This window comes from Euprymna scolopes, chromosome 5 (assembly GCF_053919585.1).
Source record: "Euprymna scolopes isolate OS-2025 chromosome 5, ASM5391958v1, whole genome shotgun sequence".
NCBI lineage: Eukaryota > Metazoa > Mollusca > Cephalopoda > Sepiida > Sepiolidae > Euprymna > Euprymna scolopes.
The window spans coordinates 159,726,705-159,753,896 of record NC_136486.1 but is presented as its reverse complement, the minus strand read 5'-3'; the positions used below and the strand labels follow the sequence as shown (position 1 = coordinate 159,753,896).

Here is a 27,192-nt window from a genome sequence, read left to right as displayed (position 1 = left end):
ATTGTATTGTAACCATACACTTTACAAATCTCTTTGAATATTTTAGGAACAGTTTCTTCTTTTGGGAAGAAAAAACAGCGTAACTACCCGAACATGAAATCTGTGGCAATCCATTTTCTTGTAATGAGAGGAATCTGAAAGTAAATAAATTCGAAAAAAAAAAAGCAATGCAAAAATACGCAAACACATGTTAAGTTTCATTTATGTTTTAAGGAAACAGTTTATAAGCTGTACTTTTAAAACATTAAGAACATCGAACCTAATAGAAAGAGTATCCTCAGTGAACCAACTATAAATTCCACGTTAATATAACTGATTTTAAACTAATATGGCAACGACACCTATGATTCTGGAAAGTGCAACGGTGTAGGTCTACTTCGTGTGAGAATGGTTTGTGGGTGAATTTGTTTTGTAGGCGTTTATATGTTTTATTCGCCTTAAAAACTAGATATTACCACTTAAACGTATAAGACTACTGTGATGAGTGTCATATTTATAGAGTACAATGTGTGTGGGAAGTAAGAAACCGAAATGTTTTTTCGCATTACATTTAAAGTTTTGCATATTAGTACAGTCGGAGAAACAAGGAAACACGCAAATCATACATTCTATTAAACTAATATTCTATTAAATAAATATTCTATTAAACTAATATTCTATTAAACTCAAGTATTCTAATTGGATATTCTCTGACAAATTCGTAGCATTTGTGCCCTCTATACAGATATCCCGACTAACCCAACAAACAGCAAAATCCAATCCTACACGTTAGAGACCCCTAGTCGCTTCTTTCGAACTGCTACAATTTGGAATTCTCTCCCGGTTTCCTACTTCCATAACTATTTACACACAAATGTTAGAATGTAAGGTGAACAGATATCTCGTTTGTTTAACTTCATACATAGTATCTTTGTAGATAGATCCCAAATAACAACCCCTTACGTTCAATTAGCACTGCGCCTTGTTTGGGGCGAATAAGAGTAAAAGAACAAGTTGGGAAACACACGCACCTACGCTCTGTGTCAGAATTGACATATAACTACTGATAACAAAATGCTTCCTTTAAACGCCTTGTAACTTTTAGACAGAGGTGTCACAATTGAATAAGGTATCGAACCACTATTACAGAACAAGGGCCCTGAAAAAATGGAAATGTTCTGAGTAATACTTTTGAGACACAGGGGTGATCCCGGACGGAGTTCACCGAGCCACGTGATTTCCGAGCGAAGATGGTTGCGTATTCGTGAACAAGCAAGAACTTGGATTCAATGACGGCAACACTGGTGTATAAAGGTTTATACGTGCATCGGTGATAGGAAATATAACACCGCCAATATTAAAACTGAATATATATATATATATATATATATATATATATATATATATATATATATATATATATATATATAGCTATTTCGAAGTATATGCTGGCATCCTCTTTGTTTCCTTACAACCGCTATTTTATCTGTCTTTTTTAAGCTAATATTGTTATTCTCTTTAACAAACTCAAACGTTTTACGTAGAGACAGTCGCAAAAGAAAATGAGAATTCTGACACAGACTTTCCAGTTTCAAGAAAGAGGTTTTTATTTTCTTCGTTCACCACGCTAGTAGCCGACACGGATTTATCACCAGTATATTCTTCTGACCACCACGATCAGATCTTAACACACAGCGCCAAACGCAGCTGGCCTTCAATACACGGCACCAGACAGACTTATGTAGTAAGTCTTTCTGGCACGACGACAGTTTTCACAGAGTTCGACCCTCAGAAGCTGTATTGGGAAAGAGAAACCTCACGTCGATCTTCAAGCGTAACTTGCCAATCCCCTAGCGTATTTTCTTTGTGTTATCTTTCTTTCTTTTTCATCCTTTCAATTTTAATCTCTATACATCCATTACAGTCCGTAATGTCACGCTCACGCCACGCCCCAAAATGCTTACTCGACTGTGTTACCTAAATAATCTCCACTAAATCCTACCAATTTCATCCAGGTTTTCTTCCTTATTTATAGCTAAGTGCTACTCTATCATTGTTATATTTGAATCATTCTTTGAGTTCACGCAATAACACTTGTATCTCATATTTTCGTCAGCTGCCATCATCCTTATTTACCTCACTATTAAACGCATCTGATCTTTTTCATTACAAACAGGATTGTTATTTATTCGTATTAACTGTACGAATATATTCAACATGTGCCTTTATGGCCGAACTAGTTAATATTGCGTTTACAGAAGTTCAGCGTGGCTGGTTGTTGTGAGATGAGCTATTTGCATATCTATATTTATGTCTTTCTCAAGTTCGTACGAACGTGATCTATTTGTCTGAAATTATTTGTCTATATCTTTAAATCAACATCGCCGTCTGAGTGGTTGCGTATTCACAGACAAGCAAGAACCTGAGTTCAACTACGACACGATGTAGAAATCCCTACATTATGTAGGGATTTTAGCAGCAAGATGTCTGTTCACATTACACTTGAACTGCATGTCAGTATAGTTGGGGAAGCAGGAATCCGGAAGAGAATTCCAAAGTCCTGCAGTTCTGGGGAAGAAGCTATTAGAGTAAAAGGCTTTCATACATCTAGGAATCTCAACTGTGTAGGAGTGGGACTTCGCTGCTTGTCGGGTTTGTCGAGGGTATTTTTGTCGAGGAGGTAAAAGGACTTGTAGTTCGTCAGAGCATCCACAATTAAAATATTAGGTTGACTACTCTCTTTTGGACCCAGCCCAAATGTGACAGCAGTACGCCATACATGGGCGAATGGTGGCTTTGTAGAGGTACAGGATATTTTCAGGCATAAGTAACTATCTAGCACGATAGAGAGAGCCCACCTTTTTTGCAGCAGCCTTAGCAATAATCTCGATGTATCTATTCCAACTCATGTTTTCTGCGAACGTTAAGCCAAGGAGCTTGAACGAAGTGTTCTCAGCTATTAGTGGTTCGTAAGGTTTAATGTAATTATTAAAGGAAACGAGCTTTGTCTGGGCAACGTTGAACGTTGCCATCTATTTTTGACCCCATTCCACTACAGACTGAAGGTTTACTTCTACACGCGCAGCTGTCATTGTTCATAGGCAACATGCATACCGTAGATTTATCAGGCATAAGTCCTGTACAAACAAACAACATTATATAGAAGTTAGAAATAATTGCAAGAAAGAAGTAGCAACAGCTAAGAGTAAATATACTGAAACCACCATGGGTTCGGCCATTACCCTAGATATATGCTCATTAGTTTTCCCCACGTGCTTGCTATAGAGTGTAGTGTCGTCGGCAAATATACCCATCTCAGAGACAATTTTATCAGGTAAATCATTTATGAATATCAGAAATAACAAAGGGCCAATAATCGATCCCTGAGGCACACCTGCATTTATATAAAATGTTTTGGACGTACGCTCATCGAGAACTACCTGGATTCTTCTCTCATTTAAGAAAGATCTAATTATACTAAGCATTCGTCCAGTAATACCATAGGATTTTATTTTCATCAGAAGACCATCGTGCCATACCCTGTCAAAAGTCTTAGATATATCAAGCGCTACTGCCCTTCCCACCCCTCTCTTATCCAGTGCTTGGTATAAACGTTCAGAGATTACAGTTAAAATATCTGCAGTAGAACGGGTTTACCTAAATCCATATTGGTGGTCTGATAGAAGTTTAGCAGCTGTAAGGTGGTGGACTAGACCTTGATTAATTAAGGACTCAAATATTTTTGCGAAAAGAGGTAGGAGGCTATTTGGGCGATACTTTTATTGGTCAGTTCTTTCGCCAGAGGTTTTGTAAACTAGTACCATAGAAGCAGTTTTCCAGCATCCAGGAAAGCAAGATTCGTTAAGGCATTTGTTAAAGAGTTTAGAGAGAACAGGAGCGACCTCAGCAGAGCATCTTTTTAATAGCACAGCCGGGATGAGGTCAGGTCTACATGCTTTTGAGGTGTCTAGGTTTTTTTTATAATATCATGTATTTGGAAAGGCGTGATCTTCAGATAATCTAGCGTGGTTTCTGTCTGAAGAGGAAAATTAGGGACAAAATGGCTTAGCTGTTGCTACTTCTTTCTTGCAATTATTTCTAGCTTCTATATAATGTTGTCTGCTTGTACAGGACTTATGCCGGATAAATCTACGGTATGCATGTTGCCTCTGAGCAATGGCAGCTGCGTGTGCAGAAGTAAACCATTGGGAAGAGTGGGGTTTACTGTAGAACTTCCGTGTAGGAACATGTGCTTCAATTGCTGCTTTGAACCATTCAGTAGTCTCATTTGCGCACTGTTCTACTGGTAGAGAAAAGATATTTCCCCATGGGGCGTCTCTGATGTGATCTCTAATGGCATCCCAGTCAGCCTTATTGTAGTACCTTTTCGTTTTGAGCAATGGCTCTTCAACTTGGGGTCGGAAATTTAGAGTAACGTCTATCATTATCACAGCGCATTCAGCATCCACGAGTGGGCAATGAGCATTTGTTACACAATCATCAGGAACAGTTGTCAGAAATAGATCCAAAAGTGAGGCTTGTTCGTCTTGGCGATCTGGGAGACGGGTCGTGAATGTTACTGTCTGTGTCAGGGAATGGGATATAGCAAAGTTATTGATGATGCTACCAGTTGTATAAGTGTAATTAGAGAAGCCAAGCCAATTTCCGTGGTGGGCGTAAAAGTCACCAAATACATGTATTTGGGCGCTAGTGTCAAGAGAGAGTGCTACATCTATGCTGTTAGAGACATGATTGATTATTGATGGAAAGCGATAAAGAAAATACAAGTAGCTAACGCTATATTGTAAAGTTAGTTTAAAGCACATGAAGGCGTTCTCACCTGATTCTAATTCAGATTCCCTAGATATGGGGAGGATGTTACGAATATAGACTCCAAGCCCGTGTATGTGTCTGTCAGACAAAAATTTAACAAGGTAAAGTCTAGGAAGACAATTGCAAGCAAATTAACAATGTTCCCCCCCTATGTTTTTTCCCCTCCATGTTTGAGTAAAGCTTGTGAATGATTCTTAACGAGTGATATGACAAATTTTGAATGAAAATAAACTATTTAACAAAAACGACATTTAGCTGATTTTATAATCGATAACTGTTTAAAAGGTTATGTTCACCCGAAATTGCTGATCTATTAAATTATATAACATATTAAATACTAGTTCTATTGTAATACGCATAGATTAGATACAATATAATGTATTATTGCTACTATAGATAATAAGTGGCTCTGGTGCATGTTTTTTTTTTCTCATTTAAATTCTTTAGATTTTTTCATAATGATTAATCCTTAATCAGCAATTTGTTATTTTCCACTTTATTATGATGATTGAAATGCAAAAACCTATAAAAATGCTGTTAGTCTTTGTTTAAATAATATGTCTGCTTACTTCATATAGGCCGTAAACACATTTATCTCTTTTAGTTTATGGACTCCATTTATTTTTTGATTTTGGCGTTGATCTATAAACTTTGTATTTAGCTTCTAATCTTTGTTCTGAGATGAGACTGCATTCAAATGAAAGATTATCGTCTCAGAAACGAATGTACACCAATTGGTTGCTGATGTTGAATACTTGGATCCTAATGAATGATTTATCAATAAATCATATTATCTTTTGTTATACGCACATACATTTTAATGGCTACTGAAGAGAACTTGAATGTATACTAGATGGAACTTGAATGACTACTAGACACTATCCTCGAGTGTCTAAGGTCTCTCTGTACAAGGGTCTGTTGGGACAATCTGGCATGGGGATAATTTTCACTACAAGTAAATCCTGACTAAATATTCAAAATTACATAGTATTAGCCGCCATAATAATATCTCCCCAGTATGGCTAGTCAATATTGGCTTTTAGGAGGATTTGCGTACCTTCTAGGAGGGCTACCACAAGTAACAACACGACGCTGGATACATTACCGGACATGATTCTTGTTCTTGAATTCAGTAAGACCAAGTGACCACGAGAAAGATATATTTAGATGGTCAATTAGAGAGAGGAACATTATGTTCCCGACTTTTTTACTAACTCAGAGAATTAATTGAATATTTGAATGTCTATGTATCTCATAAGGTGAAGCCTACGTGAAGTTTAGGAAAAGGACGGGGGTTTCTAAGAACTTCGAGTGAAAGAAATTAAAACACGAAATATAATTCTCTTTCTGTCTGTCTGTCTGTCTGTCTGTCTCTCTCTCTCTCTCTCTATATATATATATATATATATATATATATAAAAATGTTGTTTCTCGTTCGCTAAAAAAATAGCCGATTGTGAAATATTTTTTAAAAGTATCCCCCCCCTTTAAAAGGCAACAATAATAATTTCATAACCACAGCTGATAGTGCACTATATATCAAAGGGAGAAGGTAATCCCTGGAAGCATGATCTGATTACTAGAAGACATATATTGCACTTGACTTTAAATATAAGAGAGGGAATTCAATGGGAAAGTTGTATCATGACTACATAACAGATACTACACTAAAACTCTTGAATTGAAGATTGAAAGATGGTAAAAATATTGTTTCGGCTTCAGACAGATTCTAAATCTTTATTACCAATAAATAATAACATTCGAGTTAACTCAATCATTTACTACAAGGAAGATGTAGACGCGTTTTTAGTAGATGTAACGAACTTTAAATTAAGATAAATCACAAAAATAATTTTATTATACAAATATTGGTTTATTTCAAAGATTAATTTTTGGCATTTATAAGTTAAATGCAATTTCGAATATTTGACCCCTCCATAAACTCTACGTATTAAACTAGGCAGTATTTCAGCAATAACACGTCGAATATTATCATTCCAAGTAGGCTATCGTATCTGGCTTATCAGTGTAGTAATGAAGCTAGACATATTTTTTAAAAAAATAATCTAATGGTGGAAAATTTACAGGTCTATTTCGTAAAATTATTCGTTCAACAAATATTTCAAAAAATATTCTCAAAATAAATCTGCACAATTTTCATACATTGCTTGGATGTTCATCCCTTAATGATGAATTGCCAAACACAGCTGAACTCAAAACAACCAATAGTTGCCAAATCTGGAATAAAAAAAAAATCGAGTTGAGAATTTAATGTTTGCCACCTCTGATAAAACAACGTGCACAATACAAATGCTAAAATCTACAACTCAATAAATACAATATTATCATTCATTATTGTAATCTAAAATTATATTAATGAATATTAATTAACATTTGATAAAATTGTGGCTAATATTAATTAGATTATTAATCTTATTGTAAATATATTTTGTCATTACAAAACGCCATCTTCATATTGTTTCATACTAGTTGAAGAACCCATCGACGGCAGGTCTAATTAGAATGTTAAAAATTATACACTTTCGTTTCTGAATAATATATGAAAATTCTTTAGAGGATTAATAAAAACAGGTGCGCACACTATCTTCGGAAAGCCATTAAGACCCAATTACGACTTAAACTTGCTGCCAAATTAAAATAATAATAATAATAATAATAATAATAATAATAATAATGTGAAAAGTCTGAATATAAACCTATAATCTTCTTGTAAAAATAACTCTCCACCAACCCTGAAAATATGAGAAAGAAACAATGTTATTTATAAGTTTCAATGACTTCGGGACGATGTTATTCCAATGATAATAATAAAGCCAATGGCTACATTGGTTCTACAACCACTATCCTACCATGTCACCTCACCATGCATCTTGTAAATTCTAGCTCATATTATGAACATTTAAAAAATATAACTGCTACCCCACCAATTTAAAACTAATCCTAGTTAGTAATACATTTCGAAAGCAATGTAAAAGTTAACAACACTCGAATCTATCTATACCTAAATTCAACAACCTACAATTCATAATATTGAATCATTATCATGTGACGCTAATGCTTTAATCATGAAATGTAAATTTTCAGCGTTTCTCCTGGAACAGTGTGAAAACGTTCAACCAGCGTCTAACTGACTTCCAGCGCCCATTCATGGCTACTTTTTTGGAAAATTCTTTTCTATTCTACATTTTTTTGTGTATTTGGTTTTTAATCTTATGATGAATCGAAAACGTTCATTATGCATATGAATGTATATTATTATTTTTTTTATTTAAACAAATAGAAAGATCATGATAAAATAAAAATGCATAATTAAGTGACGATTTCTGTTATTATTTTATTTGTTATATTTGCTTAAACGAAAACGTACTGCTTAAATTCACACAATCTATATGTGTTTGTATATAACAAAACTGGGTTAGGTACATACAGATATTCGTACACACATAAAGAGATGTTATTGTTCACGTATAAGACATATCATTGTATCCCTGGAGAGGTTAGACATTTTAACATTAGATTGGAACCGAAATATTAACTTCAAAAACAGTGAAATACTTTTAATAAGGCGCTGTGTGAAGATTTATGACTGCCATAAAATTGTCATTTAAAACATAAAATTGGTTTTATTACTTCGCTCTGTTCGGCAGTTACGACCCAATTCTTTCACTTAACATTGAATAATCTATTCCCTCGCAAATGAAGTGCAATTCATTGCTTATTAGAAAATACCTTAGGCAGGCAACATCTCTTACTCAGCAAAACTAGAGTATCTCTTTCTCTCTCTCTCTCTGTATATATATATATATATATATATATATATATATATATATATATATATATATAAAATAAAAAGGAACAAACCGTATTATGTGTTCATCAACGTTTCGTCTTTATTTCGAGACTTCCTCTGGAAGATGCATGGTGAGGTGACATGGTACGAAATAAAGACGAAACGTTGATGAACACATAATACGGTTTGTTCCTTTTTATTTTCTCTATTTTGTCGGAATATTATTTCCATTATTTTCATCATATATATATATATATATATATATATATATATAATTTTATCATCTCTTTTAATCTATCAATCTATCTATTTCTATTTCGTTCCTCTTATATATGCGCACAACTTTTCTCTCTTCTCTCTCTTTCGGTATTAGTGGCCTGGCCATACTACAGGGGAGACGACTGAAGCAGCAAAACCGATGTTGGTCTGCATTATATATTAAAATGTAGGAAAATTTGGGCATATTTCATTGGTTTGAAAATATAGGTTTCTTTTTTACCTGTTATCATACAATTTTAACCATAGAATAGTATTATAATTTTCAAAAAGCCTGCAAATTTAAATGTAGTTTCATCTCATAGAACCAAAGATATGAGCATTTCAATATTCAAGTTGACTACAAGTATAGATATACATATATATTTCCCCCAAACCTCTGGCCTTGATTGATGGGAGACTAAAATATTCTTCTATGGTTTTAAATAATCTGAAATAATACCAAGTGGAGACTTGATTCCAGATATTTCTCATATGTTTTATATCTCCCCTCTTTTTATTATGAATATCTCCAGTATCAAATAATCCGTATACACTGAAAAATTTGCTTATATATGAAAACCAAATAGGAGAGATATAACACATGAGAAATATTTGGAATCAAGTTTCCCTTTACTTATTTATTTCAGATCATTAAAAACCATAGTAGAAAGTGTCAGTCTCCCCTCCATCAATGCTAGAAGATTTGGGGAACCATCAGATATTTTGTAATTCATATGCAAAACTAGAATTCCTATGTAATTCATAATTGTGTTTTGAGTATGCCTAAAGCATTTTATCTCTGCAAAAAATTAGCTCTGGATGATTAATATGCGATCTTTAGGTCTAATGTCACATAGCCCACTATATAATTCAAGTCATTAACTTTCCAACGAGTTTTCATTTGTTAAATTGCGATTAATAGTCGCTGAGATTTGGAACTTATAAACTTGCCAAAAAAGGTGGTATATCTATCTGCACACACACACACACACACACACACACACACACACACACACACACACACACACACACACACACACACACATATATATATATTCGTAGCCAAATCGAATATTGAAATGGTTTCATCTTTAGTTTTATATGACAAAACTACATGAAAATTTGCAGGCTTTTTGAAGATTATAATACGATTCTATACTTAAAATTTTATTACAATTGGTAAAAAACAACAACCTATATTTTTCAACCAATAAATATGCCAAAATATGCCTACATTTGTATATATACATGGAAATAGAATTGCATCCAAAGTATAGCTCTATAGCTTTTCTCCAATCTTCATTCCGTGCCATCATTACGGTTGTAAAAAGCTATAGGGCTATACTTTGGATGCAATTCTATTTCCATGTGCCTAGCCATTCATAGCTATCTTGTTTGTATACTTTTTGGCATACCATCCCTATATCCTTTTGCATTTCCAATGCTTTTTTTATTCTTGTTAATTAGTATTTTTACTTACAGTCTTATTTTTAAACTTACATTCATGATAGTATTGTCTTTTTTAGGAGGCGGCTCATTGCCGCCTCCATTAGTAGCAGGTCGCTTCCTGCTGGGTTTTAGGTCTTTTGGTTTTGGGCCTTAGGAGTTGCCTCTTGGTCCTCCATCGGTTCTATATTACTACCGCCTCTCTGATAAAACAGTTAGAGTATTATAATGTTCTAAAATGTTCATACCTTCACTATCAAATTTTTCTTGGTTCATTCTTTGGCGTTTTGGCAAATATTTGGTAGTTTTTGATATTTATATTTATAATAGTTTGTGCATGAGGCAGCTTTTTCGCCTTGGGATCCCTGTTATACCGTTCTTTTGAGTCAGCACGTGAGGTAGCCTTCTTTTTTTCTGGTTCTTTGTTATAAAGAGCACGTGAGGCAGTTTTTTCCCCTCGAGATCCCTGTTATACCGTGCTTTTGAGTCAGCACGTGATGCAGCCTTCTTTGCCTCAGGATTTGCATGATACTTAATTTTGATTATTTCAGCATTTTTCTGATAGTATTCTTTTTGCTCAGATAATACCTTGACTTTGTTTTTTTCATAGTCTATATTTCTCTGAGCTTTTGTACTATGTGCTGACTTTGGCATTTATTATTAAATGTAAAAATATAACACTTATGTGTATCTTACTATAATATCACTTATCTTATAGCAAGACAACTCTCGTAGAATTGAGATACTGCCATGTCACCAATAGTTAAAGTGTGGAACGGTATATACACCAATAGTGTAGTTGTTATCTTTATATGAAGTCCTAATCAGTGACAGTGTGAGGTTACTTGGTTAATTTATTGTAGTTTATTTTAGAAAACTTACTTGTTTTTATTAGTAGATTGTGTATAGTAGCCACAATATCTAGTTATTTTTGTGGCTAGGGCTTGGATTTTGATTCTTTTTGGTCAGCTTCCAGTGAGTTGTTAGAAGATGACTTTCTTGCAGTTTCTTTTGCGGTTAATTTAACTTATTTCCTTTGGCGTTTGGTGAGTTCTTAGAAGAACTGGTCTGATCTACTTTTCTTAGCGAGCGAAGAGATTCAGCTGCATTTAACAATGGTTGCTATAGTGTATTTTTGCGCATGCGTGAGAATTTCAAGTTTCCTCCTTATTTTTCAATAGTTTGACAGTAGTCATATGTCTTTCTGCCAAGTGCGACAGACGTCAGTGTTAGCCGTGATCGTCTGGAGGTTAGGACCCCACGTTGTGACCGTGCTAACCTAGGTTCGAATCCTGTTCACAGCATTGACATTTTGTACATATTTTACAGTCCAAAATCTGAAGAATTATTTGTTTTTATAACATTGTTTTTTGACGTCGTACTTGCTGATAGGTTACTCTTATAACAATTTTGATCAACTGAGATAAAGATTTCGTGGTTTCATTAACGCTGGTGGGTTATTGTTTAAAGAAAAAACCTTAACGTTCACCTCAAATATTCAGCGTCCAAGAAATATAGGCCACTGGCAAACTGGAACGTCTGTGAGCATCCGGTGTATTATTTGGAGCTGTCCCTTTTGAGAGAAGTTCCGTGTTCGAAGTGGTCTGTCTACATTGGGTATATAGTGTTTAAAACTTGTTATTACACGTAATCTTATTTTATTATGGAGTTAGCTAAAAAGCGATGGGTCACTGCACTTCTCCGTGTAAAGAGCAGTCGATTGATGATTGGACTGTTGTACACCGAGATACATCGTACACCGAGATACATCGTCTCAAAAGAAAGAAGAAAGAAGAAGAAGAAAGAAGAAAGAACAATTGGCCATTTTTGTACCCTTTTTTTTTGCTCTCTTTTGACATTTTAACTGACGTTCTGACACTCGCTGGATTCGTAAGACGCTTCTCTGTAAGAATATGTGCTTTTTGGAATTTATAAGTTGATTTTAGTTGAGATTTGGATAGTTTTGTTTTGTAGACGTATATAGGCGTGTACGGGCCATCCCTATATAGAGAGTGCTACCGCCTCTCTGATAGTGTCCTGAAAGTTCAGCGTTAGGTTTGCATTTTGCAGTTTTGGGTTATTTTTACTTGGTTGTCTTCCCTGTGACATTACCAAGCCACTAATATATATATATATATATATATATATATATATATATATATATATATATATATATATATATATATATATTCCACCTTTTTTGACAATTTTAATGATTCAAATTATTTGGATACTTCGGACTATTTTCTCATTTTGAATGTTATTTTATAGGTGTAAGGTTAATAAAATTCATACTATAGCCGTTCGCAAAGGTAAAGTAAGTGCTAAATTTAATTGTAAAGTTAAACTCTTCCGGAGGTTTCAGGTTCAATCATTAGTACGGGCGACAATCAAAACACAATTATGAATTACTTATTATGATTTCTACCCTGTCATGGCTGACAGAACGCGAGCATGCTAGCCCCGTGGATTTAATAAAGAGTTTTGTTGGAAATTTCATGAAAACTTCCGAGTTTGATAAGAAGATTCCCGATTTCAACAGAAAGATCCCCGAGTTCGACACGATACACCTGGAAGAAATTTGTAGGTCACATTTACTGAAACGTTGTGAAAATAATGATCCAAACGAACTCAGTATTCAAAGTCATACGTATAAAAGCGTCGCTTATTCCTTATTATTTAATTATATTATGTAATGTTGAGCGTGTTGTTCTCAAATCACACTTTTTAGCGAAATATCAGCTTGTAAAATCCAAAGTACTCGACAAGGTGTCAATAATTTGGTGAATATTTCAAGCATGACCTTTATACCATATGAGTTTGACAGAAAAGTTCCCGAATTCGACAATATATACTTGAAGAAGGTAGAAGGTCGCATCGACCGAAACGTTGTGAAACTAAAACTCAAGATAATAACTAGTCCGAATAATCCAAATAATGCAGATAATCCTCAATTCAAAAATTCAGAAAATTAATATCAAACTGAGACATGATGGAACAATTGACGGACATAGCATCTTATAAGTATACTTTGGCGCGTATCGAAAATTTAACCTTCCATTTAATAATCAATACGTTTTGCAGTGCAAGATCTATTGAAACAAGTGTGCGTAGTAGATCGACGAAACGATGCAGTGAAATATCTAATAAATAAGACTATGACAATAGCGTATTCTTGTCCTTGTTTTGACTCTCGAGTATATATCCGACACAGACACAATTAATCAACCGAGAACCACATCATTCTACATAAAATCATAAGATATCAATAGATATATACCTGAGAATCAAAATAAGGAAAAGAATATGCTGTTGTCATAGTCCTAGTAATAAAATATTACGCAAACTAAACATAACTAGAAGTATTATAGATAGTGTTTTATTAGCCCGAGATTAAACAACTAGCTATACACTTATCTATTTTAAAATTATATTTTTATATGCGATTAGCATACATTAATTAGCGCATCGCTTTCATCAGACACATTTAGAACAGATTCAGAAAGAATTTAGGTCAATAATTAATTTAACAATTGTAGTTCACTTCTATAAATTACTTCGAGAAGGAGGTCATCAATTGGGATCAGGTTTAAGTTCAAGTCAAACAACTGACTATCTCACAAAATTAATTATCATTATATTCTTCTGGACTTGCAAATTACATTGTAATTATTTTAATAACCTTTGCTTGAAATGTAAAGAATAAGAAAAACTGTTCCCTTCTATTTTCATTTTACTTAAGTAAATCTTGATTTCTGCATGAGATACATAATAGAGTATTCAATAAATATTCTCCGTTACCTCTCAAAAGCAGAGAAAAATACCCATTTTTTTCTCTCCTGAATTGTCATATTTACTATGTTTTAGTTTATATTTATTGTTGTTTTTTATTCTGAATTCTGTCGGATTCCATGATAATAAATCTTCTGGTCTGCTGGAGTATCCAGCTTCGATGTGTTACATGACGTAATATCACTAGAAAAAGAGGAACCATTCCTTGTATGAACAAGGATATTCGCGCCGAAGGGATATCATTTAGGCTCCGGAATTTAATCAGATTTTACTTGTATGCTGAAATATGCTGATGCCAGAGAGACTGAAGGCACCCACACATGATGTCTAGTAAGCAAATCAAACGTTTTTAATGTGCGTTTAATTGTAGATTCTCCTACTAACATTCTACTGTTATATATTATGTTCTGAAAAATTATTCTGACATATTGTTGATATACAACTCCTAGTATTCCAGAATTACTATGGTAGATTGAGAGATATTGTAAATGAACAACTAAGTGAAATATGTATATACCTTATGCCCCCCCCCCTATTTGGGTATAGCACTGTCGTAAAGGTATCTCGCTCGCTACTTAATTAGCTATGAAGCGAGTCTCGTTGTTTGTTTGTTTGTAAATAACCAAGTCGCTCGAACACTGTAAAAGCGGCGGGCGAGTGTTTATTTGAATTGAGGTCATTTGAGAGCGCCGATCCCATGGGCCGGTCTGTAGATCTGCCAAATATCAACGCAATGGTTGTAGGTTTAATACCCGGCTAGGCAAAGGTGCTAGTTTAGCCCCACTAATGAGTTGTGATACAACGAAACAGTACTCTATGTTGGTGACTCTCTCTCTCTCTCTCTCTCTCTCTCTCTCTCTATATATATATATATATATGGGTGTGTGTGTCGCTCTTTCTTTCTCTCTCTATATATATCTATAGATTTAAAGTAGTAGTGTTCGTGTTTGTGTGTACAACTCTCCTACAGCCCACACAAACTTGGCATTATGATGGTCCCCCACCTAGGGATGGTGAACACTATTTTTCAAGGTTAAGGTTGACAGTATAGGTCATAGCCTATGTATATACTCTCTTATAGCCTACACTGTTTCCAAATTTCTTCTTTCATATTATATATATATATATATATATATATATATATATATATACTAGCAAAAGTACCCGTCGTTGACTAGGTTGAAAAGCAGCCTACAGAAGATGGACTCTGATTTATGAAAGTATGATAGGTTATGAAAAGGAAGGGTTGTAAAGAGATAGCTTCGAATTTGGAGGTATCAAAACCAAAGCAAAATATGATGAAAGTAAAATTAAAATAGACAAACCTCATAATTTATTATACCATACCTGTTCATACTGAAACACTTATCACAATATTCTCGGGATCTATATTAAAAAACCTTGATAAACTTTGTGACATTTCCATTCTATGGAGGTCAGGTGTGAACGAACACCCCATAATTTTATTATACCATATTTCTTCAAACTTAAACATAATTATCAAAGTATACTTACGCAGTTAGATATGAAAAGTCTTTATTAAAGTTTTTGCCTATTTCCATTCTATGGAGGCCAGGCGCGAACGCGCCCCCACAATTTTATTATACCATCCATATTTAAGTTAAAACATACTTATCAAAGTATTATTATGTACATCTATATCAAAAACACTTGTAAACGTTTTTTTTTTTAAATTTTTAAATTTTTTATTTCCATACTTTGTGGAACGCAGACCCCACAATTTTAATGAACCACCGTCCTGCCAGATCAAACATACCCATTCCTATGTCTCGATACATCTTCTATCATTATATATAATCAGTTTTTTAAACTACTCAACCATATAGGAGCCTATTCGTGACCACACACACACACACACACACACACACACACACACACACACACACACATATTCAGCTTTATATTATAGATATAGATATATATATATAAGATGTCTCGCATTTGAAAGTAGCTAAATGATCTTGGCTACAGTTTTTGAATAATAATCTGACTGAAAGAATATTCATGGTTAGAGCAGGCACATCCTTAGCGTGAGGTTTTTAGCGCGTCATTCGGCGTCGCCCCTAGACAATTTTCCCAGTCGATACATATGGCCGAACAAACCAATCATATTTTTGTAAGGAGAAACCCTGATGTAGTCATATTCATTTCAACATATATTTTCATAACTTACTATATATTGCTTTTTACGTATTAAACACTGTTGAAGTAAATACTGAAAATCCATACATAAAATATTATATTTTATTCCAAAAGTTTATGTGGAAACATAGAATAATATATGTACACACACTGATATGGAAAGACAAGGAAAGAGATGGATAATATTAATATTTGTCATTGACGTCATCTCATAACCTTTGATTTGTTTTGTGTTCTTCTATCTTCACAACAAAATTCTTTTATGTTTTACATAATCTGCTTGAGACAGTTTTCTTCCAATAGAACAGAATTGCAACAATTCTGTCTCCATGTTTCATCTCGCCAATTTATCACTGCTTGGAATTTACTTGTTGCACTTGACCCGATTGACTTTACTTAAATGAATTAATGAATTCGCATGTAATGATATACATCACAATGAAAATAAAACCTATCTCCATAATTGAGTTTCCACAAAAGTCCTGTCTGTAAACATGTTTATATGTAACTAGTAAAATACCTATCCCATGAAAGTTAAAATTAATTTCTGGAAAAACAGTTTGCTAACACAGTTATACTCCGCTACGAAGATTAAATTCAAGATATAATTCTACTCAAATTTATGCCTACAAGCATTATGACAATTTTAATCAAAATCTATTACATCATACGGATTTTAGAAAATGTATAAAACTAAAGAGTTAAGCTTAAGAAATACTGACATTCAAGGAATCTTGCTAAAGTTATTTCTCATGATTTTTAATTATATTTAATGTAAAATATAATTTTTTTATTTACAAATTAGAAGTTGTGTCTAAATATGCCCACTCCTTATAAAGTGAATTTTCGAAATATTTATTAATTGATATGTAATACCTATTCTTAAAATTTCAGAAAATTCAGAAATACTTGAATTTTACGAGAATCCAAGAATTTTCTCTGTCCTTTGAATTAAACTAAATTAAATTAAATACAACCCACATAAAGTACAATTACGCATATCAGCAGCGTTCAAAAATTCCATAAAGATCGGCTTATTAACTTAGATTGAATGCCATGAATCTCATACATAAAACTATTAAAACATACACACATGCTTAACTTTATAAAAACAGAAATTTGTTTCTATGGCGATAAATGGTATTGCATACGTCATCTAGCAATGTTTTCCTACCCAAGATAGATATATCTTTCATTTTTGTTATTTACTCTAAACTTCAAATAGTAACGATGGATAAGTGGTTAAAGCCGCGGTCTGAAGACGTGCGTGCCGGATTCGAATTCTTTTCCTTCGAAATATACAGTTTCATTTGTGTTTAACCTCCTGGGGTGGGGGCAAATGTAGCGTCGAAATACGTGATCTAAACATATTTCCATGCACAATGCAAATTTTATTTCGTTAAAAAGAATAAAAACGTCATAAGAACATGGGGAATAATATGCAAGAGACATTGTGAGATTAAATTCACCCCGAACAAGGCACAGAGCCACTTACTTGTGAGAGGGGGGGTGTACTATTTGCGACCAGATTCGCAAGGATACTATTTAGGGTGATTGGCAGCGAGATGTCTGTTTACATTACACTTGAATTTCTTATTGTCAGTACAGGAAGCGAAGAAGTGCTCCCGAAGTAAATCTCAAAGCCCAGCAGTCCGAGAGAAAAAAAAACTATTCGATTAGAGGACTTTACGGCATCTAGGGTATTCTATCGTGTATGGATGGGATCTTGCTGCTTGTCGAGTTTGTTGAGGGTATTGTTGTTGAGGGGGTACTACTTTTTTCAGTTTGTCGGAACACTTGCCATTGAAATACTTGTAAAACATGCACAAGGATGCCACGTTTCGGCAACAGAACAGAAGTAGGAGTGTAGTTGATAGTTCAGGACCTATTAAGTTGGCGACTCTTTTTTGAACTTTGTTAAGGAGTACAAGACTAGTGGCAGATGCGCCAACTCAGATGTGACAACAATACTCCATGCATGTGCGAACCATTGTCTTGTAGAGATACAGGATACTCTCAGGCATGAGTAGCTTTTTAGAACGGTAGAGAGAACCCACCGTTCTCGCAGGAGGGACCTTTGAGGCCTTCGGGCCAAGATCAAGGTTTAGTATCTGTTCCGGCAGATGCTGCAATCAAATACCATTGTCCTTGTGGCAATGGGCTTCTGGTCCATGTAGGGGCAACCCTATGTACCAAAAGGCTCTCACTATCCAGCTCCTATTTCCCACCTCTCGGGAACTGGCCCCCTTCTCTCTTCCCCCCCTCACACATGAAGAACCGCTTCATGCCTAATTTGCTCTCGCGGGGAAGCAAATAAACACAGCTCACCGTTCTCGCAGAAGACTTGGCAATTAACACAATGTATTTGTTCCAATTCATGTTGTCTGTGAATGTTAACTGTAGGAGTTTGATGGAAATACTTTCAAGCAGTGTATCATTAGCCATGGCAATCAGTTGTTGAGAAGGTTTCTTGTAATTATTAAAAGAAATAAGTTTAGTCTTGCCAACATTGAACGTTAGCAACCAGGTACGGTCCCATTCCATTACAAACTAGAGATCTTCCTTTAGAGTTTTAGCAATTTCTTTAGATATGTGTCCATTAGTTTTAACCTCGTGTCTATTATAGAGTACTTAAATGTTGGCGTAAAGTTTTATGGAGTGTGCTTTTCCTACTCACAAATGGTTTCTTATCTCCTCATTCGTATATTGATTTATGTGGAAGACGAATTGGACTTCTGCATAGAGTTCACAAAGATCATCTCACGATCGTCTGGTCTGCATTATATCCCCTATTGTTGGTTGGAGCTCACACCTTTAACGTTGCAGGCTTTTTACCCCCGACACATATAGTAGCAAAGCCTAGCGGTTGTATACAAAATCCAGATGTTTTCATGCAGCCATGACATAAAATAAGCCTCGCAACTATCACTTCATTAATTCCAGCTTCCGTACTTGGCATTTTTTGTTTTGTTTCTCACACGCAAAGACAGAGGTTACAGGGAGATAACTTGAATCCATACAAGAGAGAACTTCAATGTCTACTAGACACTATTCTGGAGTGTCTAAGGGCTTTCTGTAAATGGGTTTTAACGACAACCTGATATGAGGATACTTTTCCGAACAAGTAAACCCTGACCAAATATTCAAACACACAGTATGTGCGGCCCCCCAAAATCTCCTCCGTATAGCTAACCCACACTGGCTTTTACAAGGAATGTTGTCAATTCTCAAATTGGTTACCTCAAGTAACGACACGAAGCTGGATACTCCATCAGACTAGATGAATTCTTGTCCTGGAATCCAGTAAGATCAACAGACTACAAGAAAGATATACTATGATACCATGCAAAACTGCTAAATAGACATACACAGACAATTTTGGACAAATATAGTAAAATAGTTCCCAAAATGGAGTGGTTTTATTAGTCTTAAAAGAGCCCCTGGGGCACACCCAAAAGTTATCGCGAAGTATAGACAAACAAAATTATATAGAAATCCGTTAGTTACAAATTTTCAGAAATTTGTATAAAAATCCAAGGCATCAATTATTTTTAATAAGCACAAAAGTATCAATTTTAACCATATTTAACCGAAAAGCACCCCTTGGGGGACAACCGGAGTTTTCCTGGAAAATCCATTCTGTTACTTGTTTTTACTCATATCATGTTTAAAGTTTGTGCAAAATTCCAAAAAATTCCAAGGTGTAATTACTGAAAAAAGTGCGGACAGACGAACGGACACGGGGGAATTTACAGCCCCACCCCCCTTTTGGATTCAAATAATATAAATTAATTAAAGTGTTTTTTTATATACTAAAAGCATCTTTTGAAATGACCAATCAGGCTATGGTTTCAAAGAATCACATGACTTTCCACATTCACCAATAAGTTCATACGCGCAATTAAATCGCCGGAATTTATATTTAGAAATCACTTTAAACTAGTACTTAGTATTTCATATATTTTCCATAAAACATTTCACATTTGAAAGAATTTTCCATTTAGATAAGCATCACTATTCTTATCACCCTAAACTTGTGTTAGAGTTTTAGTGCGGCGTTTATTGAAACCTGTCGCCATTCAAATCCATACGCACACAATAATGGTTCCCACTGTCTTCTCGCCGCCATTTTAGTCAACCATGCTCCCATTAAAATCATAATCCTAGTAGTCTTGCACCATGTTAAAGATTCTCGAAACCCTTACTAGGTCACGATGATTCCTTACTAATTTATATCTTATTGATATACGTCAAAGCTTTCGCTTTATTTTCTGAACCTGATGACTAGAGACGCCACATTTAAGCCGAACACCAACCACACCATTTCTCTACCCAATTTTGCCATTCAGTCCACATTTCATTGTCACGCTATTAAGACCAGTAATCTTGAGTTGATATCGGTAACCAAGTCTATATGTTATTACTAACATCGTAGATAAATGACTACCAATGGCTACTGTTACGGCCTCTAGAACTGGCCATGCTAAAAGAACATAATTCAAAATGTTCATTGTGTTGCAATTCTGGTTGTCCATGACGTGTATAAACAAGTATACATCCGGTTCTCGTCGTGAACCCAAGTTCTTGATCGCCTCTCGATACAATCACTTTGACGCCGATGCTTAGTTTTTATAAAGTATGTATTTATTTAATTAATGCTTAGTTTTTATAAAGTATTTATTACAGAAAACACGGGACATTTACAAACATGGCGAGGGATCTGTGTATGTTAACAAAAGAAAAAGAGATAGATAGATAGGTGCATAGACAGATAGACAGCTGGTCTTAGTGCATCTGCATTATGCGCGATCATTACAACTTTCACTGAAGCTTTAGGGGGTGCTTAAGTTGTTAGCCGAAAAAAAAAACTCGTTTCTTGCGGAAGAAACGTGCTTTCGCCAACTTCCGTTAACTAAATGTTCAATTCTGATTTCCCATCCGCCAATCACGTCTGCATTCAACTAATGCTGGTCATTATGTAACAATTACAGAAGTGTGCTGAAAACGATATAATTTTAATCTTCATGCAAGCCATAAACTTGTCAGATTAAAAATATTTCTATATAACATAGGAAATGGACAAAATAATAAACGACTCCCCAGGAAAATGAAGACTTAATGTTATTGCAATAATTAATGAGAAGGAAAATATTTCACTTTGAAGTTGTTTTTTTTATCTTTACGTATATATATATATATATATATATATATATATATATATATATATATATATATATACATACATACATATACTTCTTATGTTTTCATGGAAATCGCTTCAGCCAACGCATTAAGCCACTTGACGTAGGGAGTTAAAATACCAATAAAACGTAAAAAAAAAAAATCCTAACTAACGATAAATATTATACGGGTAGAATCCAACCCAGTAAAACAGCAGTTCTTCCCCATTGTCAGAAACATCGCAATAGAATTTCACAACTAAAAACCAAAATAAAAGAAACAAAAATTACGAGGACACCCATTCTCTTTTTATGCATAGAAAAACTTTAAAACTTCATTAATTTGATGTGATGTACAGACAAATGTGTGTATTGAAATGTATTGTGATGAATAGCCTTTACCATTCACTCTTTATTTTATATTACTAGTGCTTCATTTTTTATACAGGATGCCCTCCCCGAAAGTCATCCATATAATACATAATAAAAATCATAAAAATGTATGCAATCAAACTACAATTACTACTACTAAAGTTTAGTTGACCACAAAGTTTCATTACGAATATATAACGTTCTTTGTTTTATCGACGTTCAATAATATTCGTAAATATTTTGCTGATCGTCTAATCAGCAGAAAATGATATTTTGATTAAGCTTCACACTTACCGGAACTTAAGCACCATACTTTTATATGTGGGTTTATCGTAAGAATAATACCAGAACAATCCACAGATTATTCTTAAACTGAACAAGGTTACAAAATGTTCTTGATTTTTGAATTAATCGATATAAATAAATCATTTTACGTATAGAATTAAAAAGCTAAACATATTTTTGGTGATGAATATTTTTTCTATTCTTTTATTTTAGGTTTATCGTACTTACCGGATTACAGACAAAAAAGGGGGCTTGGAATTTGAATTAATTAAACCAGGTAAGTCGATTAATTAATTATTAATTTATTTTATTTGAAACAAAGATTTACAAGATAACTTTTGCAAACAGTGAACTTCATTTTTAATAAAATCGTTTCTCCTCTTCCTTTAAGAATGAGTTGAAAGAAAAGGAAAAAAAAATAGATCTTAGCAAATCCATACAAAAGAACTTTTGTGTGTGTGTGTGTGTGTGTGTGCGTGCGTGCGTGTGTGTGTGTGCGTGAGAGAGAGTTTGTTTTTTACAAACTTACAATTTCTGCTACGGCTGGGCCGAATTTTATCAAATTTCACTCACATGTACTTTACGTATTTGGTAGTATACGTAGAGGGGGTTATGATTCTAATAGTAGCCCCTACATCAAAGTGACACTGTGCCTTGTTTGTAGTGAAAATGTAAGAAAAATAAAAATTTTAAAAATGTCTTCGAGAAGGATAATCGATAATCCAAAAAAAAAAAAAATCCAATGAAAGCAGGCACAAGCGATTTTGACCAAAGTTAACGCCATATACAGTATAACAACACAAGTGCATTTAAAGCCATTATCACCAAACAAGCAGAAAGACAATGCATATCAAATGAACAGTAGAATCTTTGATATAACAGGGGCGCGTTCGAAATGAGTATTTCTGTTCAGAGCACAATTGAATCCTGATATTTTACTGTTGCATTTGAAATTTTAATTCAAGCAGTTATATACAAAAACAAGTTAATAAAATCAACAGGTTATCTACAGTAAAATATTGACTATAATGTATTGCAGACTAAGTCACTGCAGGGAGACGTGTGAAGCTTCCTCCCAGTACCATGTGTCCCTAACTAGAACAGGTAATCAATCAATTTGATTGAATATTAAGGGATTTCAACGATTTTGATGACAATAAAAATATGAGAGTGTGAAACATTCATTGATCATCATTTAATCACGGGTAACGTCAGGTCTTCCTGCTAGTAATAATAAAAACAAACAACTTGCATGAACCCCTGCATATTTTTGGCTCATCTTTTTTTTGCTCAATGTCAATAGTTACTGTTTTTCTTGGCCTTGTTTTATTTAGTTGTTATGATCATGTTTTTTTGGCGCGGTTGTCATTAGCGAAACTATTTCGCTTTTCAAGTACCCTTTTCGTCGTCATGTCCTTTATTACTTGTGGATACTTGTGCAGTTTTATAAGCAGTCTATGGAATTGCTTCCCTTTCTATTCTGATTTTCACCATAACCTTGTTTTAGCAGAGGTAATCAAGTTCTCAATGCAAGTTGTTTTTGGGATGATAAGAAATTACCATTCTTTCTTCAGTACTTTCTGCTAGATTCTGGAGGTTCCCAACAAGGCAGTCTCTGAAGCACTCCAACATTACAATGGATCGCAATTTTCTCAATCCACTTGTACAGGCCTCTATTATCTATATATTATTATCCGTATTCGGTTCGGCCGTTATCATGCTGTGCACCCCTAAAAAAGGAAAACGGTATATTCCAAACAAACCTTGTCACCCCTTAAAAGGAAAATGGAATATTCCAAATAAATCTTCTATTATTATTATTATTATTATTATTATTATTATTATTATTATTATTATTATTATTATTATTATTATTATTATTATTTCGTTTATCAACGTCTCTCTGGAAAGGGATAGGATTAATTTCCAGAGGATTTCCCTTAATCCCGGTTTCAAACCAGCAGCTTCAAAGATCAAGAGTTTTCCCAAACATGTTGGAGGTATCTACAATTGCAGAGGTCTGAAGGCCGCCTAAAACATCGGGGATTTGTAGTTTTTTAAATTGTCCTTCCAGACAATGTACCAGTGTACCATCTACGACCGGGATTATTTGTGCTTAAACCCCGTGTATACGCCTTATATCCAAGGCCAATGGAGCATAATTGCTCCACTTCTCATTCTCCTTCTCTCTCACATTCCTGTTACAGGGTACTGAAAAGTCTACAATCTGCCAGTTTTTTGAGACCTTGTCAATGACCAAATCCGGACGATTATGTTCCAATTGTTTGGTCGTTTGACACTTTTGTTCCACCATACCTCTACCTTGCCATCCTCACTTGTTCTCACTTCATCAGGCACCCCCTGAAATGATTTTCCAGCACACTTCACCCCAACCCTAATGATAATAATAATAATAATAATAATGATAATAATAATAATAATAATAATAATAATAATAATAATAATAATAATAATAATAATAATAATAACTGTTACCAGTGACTGTACGTTGATAACAACCGTCGTTTTTTCTGAAGTTTGAGTAAAAGCAGCCTTCCCCATATACTGGTACTATTATTCTTGTAATTGGCTTCTTCCACATGCCGTTTCAAGTGATTTCTCACTGGTGCCAATGAGTGACTACAATTATTATTAATTATACACGCTTACCTTCATTACTATTTGATTTAAACATGCAAAATCAAGAATAAACATTGGACCTCCGTATATTTTAAACGTGGACAATGAAGAAGATTGAATGGTTGGATCATTTTTATTTATTTATACATATGCATATATACATCAGACTTGGCTATTATCAACGCCTTATATTTATTAAGTAAATGGTATTTTTCTTTAGAGGGCGACCATTTATCAAGGCCAAAAGGTCACTCAGTGATTGAGTGTAAGATGGCCGGTGTGATAACACTGTAATTATCGATAATGGTGAAAATTGCGTAGAATTTTATTACGAGGGGCATTCCAAAAGTAATGTCTCCTATTTTTTATTCTGTTCGAATGAATCGGGGGGGGGGGTTGTAAATTGCATTGTTATGATGGTCGGATGCATGCATTCATGCCCTGAAATTTTCATTTTACTGTTGCAAACAATGACCGTGTGAAACTCTAAGAAAATAATTCCTGTCATGAACATGCGTCAGAACCAGAGTTACGTTGATGAATTTTTGGCACATGTGCATTGAGAACCGCGGTAACTTTGACGTGGAATCTGTGTTTAGATTTAGGTATAGATAGAGAGTGAGAGAAATTGCTGATAGTGGTTGTATCTAGCAGAGTGCTTTTTGTGAAAGTTATATGGGGAGGGAACATAGATTGAAGCTTAGAAAAACATTCTTTACATAATGATTTTTAAAAAATTTACTTAAAACACTTTCTTCACGCTATTTTTTATCAATTATCATAAATACCACAATCACAAGCCTGTTCATCCCTTATTACCTCCTACTTTTAATTATGATTATCAAAAGTATAGAAGATGATTATATCTAAGCATGGATATGAATTAATTATATATTATTATAATTATTATTATTATTATCATTATTATTATTATTGCTATACAACTTTCAAAGTTTCGTGTAGAAATAAGTAAAAAAAAGCTATGATGAGAAATGGGAGTGAGGGCGGGGAAGTGAACAGTAGGAAGGAAAAAGACATGCCTTAGAATCACCATAAATACATTATTATGGTTTCCCCTTTTCATTCTTCCTTTCTTTCTTTCTTTTTTCCTCTTTCTCCCTTGCGTCTCTTCCTTTTCTCTTAACCTCTTCACTAATGTATATAGGAATGATGGTGGTGAGTCTCCCTGTGACGATGAAGACCTGATGTTTTCGTTGCAAACTTTGTTTTTGTATAAGCTGTATTACCTGAAGTGGTCTCTAGTTACTGGTAACTAGCTGACCGAAACATGCCCATGACTGTGTAGCAACATATTACTTCTTATGTAAAACCAAATAAAGAGTACACCCTGCTCTACTTCGGTATTGAGCGCTCTTGTATTTATCCCGTTAAACTACATTGGTTAATTAACTTCTGGAAAACAATAACCTTAGATTATATATATAAAAAGAGATAGAAAAGGAGAGTTATAGAAAAAGAGACGTACATATTCAGGCAAATGTTATTATATAACACAACGTGTTTCACTTGATGAAACTTTGTAAAATGGTTTTCTTTTGAAAAAAACAAAAGGTTATTTAATAACAGTTGCCTGAATTAAAACATGCTGCCTAAAAACCACAAACACACATATACATATATATTTGCATTGCATTACTGCTAAACTTAACTGACAGCGACCTGCCAAGCACACGCCTTTTAAATATTTGAAATACTTTGTAGCCGTTAAGTTTCAATCACTCTTGTTACACCAACAACTGTATTACACATTTTGTTCATCAGACAAGAGACATATAATTTCTGAGCTGCTCGAAACGATTCACAATAAAAAAAATACATGTTGTTATCATAGACGCTTAATTTTCACGTATTTTGTTTTTGTTTTGTTTTGTTAGGTTTTCATCGTTTTTGAGTCCGTCGATCAGTATTATGGACGTATGTAATAGCTACCTGTATCGCGTCGAAATTAAACGACAAGTCAAGTGGCAGAATATACGGCAAAGAGGTCACACTTCTGCGCAGGAATTATGTAGGAGCAATACAGTTTACGTGAATCAGCATGTTATAGCTTTTTGACTTGATTCTCTTTTGTTGGCATGCTTTGTCATGAGTCACAGTAGAAGCCACGCGAGACTGCCAAAATCTCTAGTGAAATTTAGGCTAATGGATTCGAGATAACCTCAGCAAATACTTTGTTATCGGTTTGCGTTTTTATCCACCTTCTAACAGTTAATCACTAAGTAGTTGTAATATTGTTACTGTATTTTCTCTCGCAAGGAAGTTCTAGTATTTCATAACTCATATACGTGAACGTTCAAAATACTTACGCTCAACTAAACAATCCAACACGACCGAGGCGGTCGTTCCGCGATCGTGTCTAAGAGTGAATTTTCGTAGGAATTAGTTGATACTAGAAATCCATAAAAAATAAAC

At 34.3% G+C, this 27,192-nt stretch overlaps 1 long non-coding RNA gene across 1 annotated transcript in view; it reads left to right on the top strand.

Moving 5' to 3' along the window:
- Positions 1 to 22,349, top strand: part of LOC145277024 (uncharacterized) — a 321,484-nt gene extending 299,135 nt beyond the window's left edge. Inside the window, exon 3 of the long non-coding RNA XR_013868086.1 lies at positions 22,333 to 22,349. This is a non-coding gene — a long non-coding RNA (uncharacterized LOC145277024). The remainder of the gene's footprint in view (positions 1 to 22,332) is intronic.
- The last annotated feature ends 4,843 nt before the right edge of the window (positions 22,350 to 27,192 follow it).